Raw genomic sequence first — 5,913 nt, 5'->3', positions numbered from 1 at the left:
TTTTCATCCTTTTGTAAGCCAATCTGCAACACAGTGGTTAGAGCTTGTTAAAATTCCAGCAAAAAAGTAAAAAAAAACTTAAGTCAATTTTATCATTTTCTCGCCAAACTCCAGTGGTTTACTAAATACAGTTGAAAATTACGGACTACTTATTTTCACTTCTTGCTCTACTTGTCATATTTTTCTGATTATCGATGATCAATTCTGTTCTAGCATTCTCGACCTGCTTTCTTCTCCACCGCCTCCTCCTCTGTCTCATTCTTCTTACTTCTTTCTTCACTTAGAAAAGGACAAACACACTCCCTATCAGTCTCTCCAGGCCCTTTGCATAACCTTTGCAGAGAGGATTTCCCATCACTACTCTATAGCAAATTTCTTCCCAGCCACAACCTATGTCAGATAATCCAAAACATGAAAGACATTTTCTTACATCTCCATATTTTCTTAATGAACAATTAAATTTTATAGAGAGAGATAAATACAGAACTATATACATACAAAGTAATAAAACTTCGGAGTTTCTTTTATAAAGACATCGAAAGAGTTGGTATGTAGATAGGCAACAGAGATACAAAAAGGATAGGACATGATTGTTTCTCCAAAACAAACCAAAAAAAAAAAAAAATGAAGTGGGGAGGAAATAAAAAACAGCAATATGATGACAGAACAATGATATTTTTTGTTTGTTTGTTTGTTTGTTTGTTTTATTTCAGCATATTACAGGGGTACAAATGTTTAGGTTGAATATATTGCCTTTGCTCCACCCGAGTCAGTGCTTCAAGTGTGTCCATCCCCCAGACAGTGCACATAGCACCCAGTAGGTGTGTACATATCCATCTCCTCCTCCCTGCTCCCACCTGCCTGACACCCAATGAATGTTATTACTATACGTGCACTTAACTGTTGATCAATTAATATCAATTTGCTGGTGAGTATAAGTGGTGCTTCTTTTTCCATTCTTGGGATACTTTACTTAGTAGAATGGGTTCCAGCTCTATCCAGGACAATAAAAGAGGTACTAGATCATTGTTTTTTGTGGCTGAGTAGAACTCCATGGTATACATTTACCACATTTTCTTAATCTACTCGTGTATTGATGGGCACTTGGGTTGTTTCCATATCTTTGAAATTGTGAATCATACTGCTATAAACATTTGAGAGCAGTTATCTTGAAGTAAATACTTCTTTTTGCTTCTAAGATGAAACATACATGGTGTATTAAGAGGCCGAATGGCTTGAATTGTCCAACAGAAAACGGGGAAACAATATTGGAAGTAAAGCGAATGGATTTTCTTCTCCAGACTTAGGTTACCCAGTAGTCTTAATTACTTTATGTAATTTATCCATGTAATACTGACTACAATTATTTATACAATTATCTGTTTATTGAACTTTATTATGCCTTTGTCTCAAATTTTATATATTTCCCAGGGTTCAAAGAAAGAATGAAAGGGGGAAAATATCTCGAGAAAACCATCTTTTGAGGGAACTTGTAAAATATTGCTTCCATTACAGTGCAAGTTGAAAACAAAAAACGATGTTGTAGGGTTCTCAGAGGATCATCTTATCATGCTGCATTTGGCAATCATTTTTGGATTAATTTTACATAGATTGTTTTTTACCATATATTGTTTTCATCATATATAGTGTTTACCTATTTTTCTGTTTCAAAATACTAAGGTGGTACAGATGTTTTTGTTACATTGATAGCTTTTATAATGATTAAGTCAGGGCTATAAGTGTGTCTGTCCCTTAAATAGTGTTCATTGTATGTTAGGTAGGTTTTTACTTCTCCACTGCTCCTCCCTCTCAACTTCTTGATTTCCAGTGATTTTCGCTTCTTTCGTGCCCTTGTGTGCCCATCAATTAATTCCCAATTATTAAAGAGTACATGTGGTGCTTGTTTTTCCATTCTTGAGATACCACACTTAGGATAATGTTCTCCAGTCCCATTCAAATTGCTGCAATATTTGTATAACTAATTCCCATGGTTGGCAAATATTTACTTAAATAAATTACATAGAAAAAATTTTAGTACCATTCTTCACTGTGAATTCAGAAAAATCCCAGAAATTATCCTTGTGTGTACAAAAGTAAGAAATATTTCCATGTGTGTGCCTTCAAACTGACACATTATTATAATTTTATTTTTACTTATCTTGTTTTTGTTTTGCTTGTTTGTTTTCTTTTTGAAGGAAAGTCTAACTTAACTTGGTAAACATTTATTTTCCCTTTTCATTTCAGAAAATAGCAAATATCTAGCATATGATTGTGATCACATGTAGAATGGTAGAATAAATTGTCATTGGTCATATAATTCTGTAATTTTTCACTAAAGGACGTACGGTTTCAAATGGAGAAATCAATAAGATTCTTCTTTTTTTTTTTCACAAAATAAACCCAATGAATTTGTCTTATTTTAAGAAAAAAAGTTCATGTTTAAATTTTCTCCAAAGTATTTTGTACATAAAATTCTGTCATGTTCCGATATAAAGGGCATTTAAATTAATTTCAATAAGAAATATTACAGTAGTTGAAAAGTATCTGAGGCATCTTAACCAAAGAGAAGTGATAGACTGCAGTGCACAAAAAGCAACACTAATGTGTGCAGCCAAGTGGCACAGAATTAGGTGTTGCATCTAATTTTGTTTAACATTCTCACTAACAATCATTAAATGTGGTGAACAGCAAATTAATTCAACTCTCAGTGAATGTGATATTGGAAAATGTTGTGAGCATTTTCATAGTCAAAGAAACTGAGTTTAGTTCCTCAAAATCATTTAAAATGAGATTAATATTATATATTTTATGTATTTATTGAAAAAAATTATCTAAATTGAATGCAGTACCAATTCTGAGAGAGTTCTTTTAAAAGGTATAAAGAAGCTACATTTTTCTAAGATTATATAAATGCATGTAAGAGCTTAAAGTATCTCATAACAGGAAGCCTGTATGCTATTCTAAAAAAGGTATTGTTTCATGAAGGATTGAAAATTATATATACTAGAAAATGGATCATACCTAGAGAATTTGTGTGTTCATATCATCCTTTTACTAAAGTGCAAATAAACTGGAGTAGCATAAACATAAACTTTCACATATTTATTATACTGGAGCACACACAAAAGTATGTAAGGCAGAGATAGGGTTAAAATATCAAAAGTGATAATGCTATAAAATGTAATATTCAGTGACAAAAGAAAGGAATAAAATTTGCTCTTCAACATGTCTTGGTTACTGTTTTGGAAAAGAGCCCAGAGACAGGGGATCCACCGGAAACCCAGGCTATAGAAGTGTTATGCATGGTTGCCTGCCTTGGCTGATGAATGTGCTTCTGGCATCTGAGGTGACTGCTGCTAGGTCAATGAACAGACATCTCCTCTAGGTAACTGCACAGGAAGGTCCAATCAGTCTCATCTGTCTACTCCAGCTGCATAGGATATCTTTCCGCAAAAGATAAGAAATTGTAACTATCCACATACTGAGCAAATCAGGACCTGTCTTTTCAATTTGCAGATGATGTTCAAAACAGCCTTTGAAAACCAAGTATTATATTAGTAATTGGTAATTGATTGATGTGAAGCATTCATTTCTAGAATTCTTAAAGAGTGAGATATGCATCTAGCTATTGGAGATGACACTTAGCTGCATTAGATTTCTGAGTCATAAAGAAGAAAGAATAAATAAAGGAAAGAACAAGAGTTTGAAAAATGAGAACAGAACAAGGAGAATCTATGATAGAAATTTATTTTTAAACTAACATAGACATGTTGTCCCTGCTTTTGGTTAAGTCAAAAATGAGTAAAATTATTCTTCTGAAAAGTGGTGTCTTATAAAATGAGTATGTGTATATAATGATTGAAGAATGTAGAACAGAGGGATTGAAAATACAGGCTCTTTAAGCAGAGAGTCTAGCCCCAAATTCCAGAGGCATAATTTATCAGCTACGTAATGTGTGATAGAATCAGTATACTGTCTGTGCTTCAGTGTCCTCATCTGAAAAAGCGCTTTGCAATAAGACATAGCAAATATTTTTGTAGATATTAAATCAAATGATACATGAACAGTGCTTAGTATAATATTGTTAACTGTATATACTTTCAAATTGCCATTCTTTTACTTCACTTTTAAAATCTCTTTATTAAACAAATATTATATTTCTTACATAAGCAGTACCTAGAAATAGCATATTGATCTTATGTTTTCAAAGCATTAATTTCTTATTGAACAGCTTTGCTGAGCCGCTACCTCTATAGACTTTTCTATGTTGGATGAGAATATTTCTCTTACACGTGTCTACAGCTGTAGATAATGAGTGGACGCATGCGAACACACACACTCTCTTATGTGTAATCATACAGACTGATTTCCCATTTCTCAAGTGAGATTTCCTCTCCTATCTCTAATTTGAAACTTTTTCCTAGTTTTTTGTTTTTCCTCCTAAAATCTTACCACCAGCCCTTCCTGAAGATTTAACTCAATCAATAGCCCCATTTTGAAACCTATTTTTAACCATCCCAGGTTTGAGAGGTTGATCCCATTTCCTCTCAAGTGCTGGCTGCAGGGCATGTTCTGTCATACTTCCTTGTGTCCTTTGAGAAGTCAATTTTCTTCTCCCTCTCAATCAAGAAACTACTCTTAAAAAGTACTCGTATTATAGAAGTATCCTGAAGCAAAAAGCAAAGAAAGAAAAATCATAAATGAGTTAAAAAAAACAATGTAGGAAACCAACATTTATGCTTGCAGAGCGTACTGCAGGAAAGTTATACCTCCTAAACCATTTTATCACTGATAACCTATTTAGAACTTTTAAGATAACTTTGAATTGGTGGATAAACACAATCCAACAATAAATAAGGTTTCTGTTAAAAGGCAATTCCTCACAAACTTAAGTCAGCATAGGTTGAAACACACAATTGATAAACAAAATAATTTAGAAAGAGCAAAATAATGCATTAAGGCACACAATAGCAATGCCTGTTTTAGCCATAACTGGATAGACATTTTCAAGAAGGACTAGGCATGTAAAATTTCATGAGATTTCTATAGCTTATTTTATACTTTGTTGTAGATAGTTGTGTTTATTTAATTACATCATAAAATGTATATGTTTTAATAAGAGGCATATGTTCTCCTTTATGATAATGCATATTTTTATTGTGCTGAACTAGAAACAGGTTCACTAGCAACTAGTCCTGCTATCTCATTAAAAGTTAAAGAAAAATTCCTAGCTTTGCGCAGTGGCAGTATCCTAGCCAATGAGGTTTATCTGAGGTGCGATTATTACTAATTGAAAACTTTTCCCAATACCCTGCCATGATGACTTGAAATATAGTTGGCATTGACAATTTTTGACAGTCTTTACAGAGACTGAATAAAAATAAATAAATGAAAGTAAAGAAAAGTTCCATTTTGATAGTGAACTCCCTAATCATTTTTTTCCTTTAAAAATATCTTACGACCTATATTAGAAAGCTATCTTGCCATATGTTTCACCTATTTCATCTTAAATGATGCTGCAGGAATTCAATTACTTAAACTAGAAATCCAACTGTTTTCTGATTCATTTTTACTCTAAGTTTTAATAAAATTTTTATGGACAATGGGAACACTTGATATATGCCTGAAGTTCCTACAGCCATATTTTTGGAGCGGTTATTTTGGAGCCTTAATTATATGTCACTTTAAGGGTTTATGATAAAAACATGGACACTGCTGGCAAGTGTAGAAGATACCAACTCCATCACTTCTTAAATGTCTCTTAAAGAATGCAACTGTGCATTGCAATGAAATAGAATCTTTTCAATTTACCTTCTTCAGAGAGAATATCAAAGTGTCTGTTAATTATCAAATCTTTGTTGGAAAGAGGGAGATTTTTGTAAAGGATTGGCTGCATGTATAGTCCACACTATT

At 32.9% G+C, this 5,913-nt stretch overlaps 1 non-coding gene across 1 annotated transcript; it reads left to right on the top strand.

Moving 5' to 3' along the window:
* Positions 1-5,229: 5,229 nt before the first annotated feature.
* LOC142871167 (U4 spliceosomal RNA) lies at positions 5,230-5,370 on the top strand. The gene has a single exon (XR_012919436.1). It is a non-coding gene; the product is annotated as a U4 spliceosomal RNA (small nuclear RNA).
* Positions 5,371-5,913: the final 543 nt, after the last annotated feature.

This window comes from Microcebus murinus, chromosome 5 (assembly GCF_040939455.1).
Source record: "Microcebus murinus isolate Inina chromosome 5, M.murinus_Inina_mat1.0, whole genome shotgun sequence".
In the NCBI taxonomy this organism is placed as follows: domain Eukaryota; kingdom Metazoa; phylum Chordata; class Mammalia; order Primates; family Cheirogaleidae; genus Microcebus; species Microcebus murinus.
This window is presented reverse-complemented; position numbering and strand designations above follow the sequence as displayed.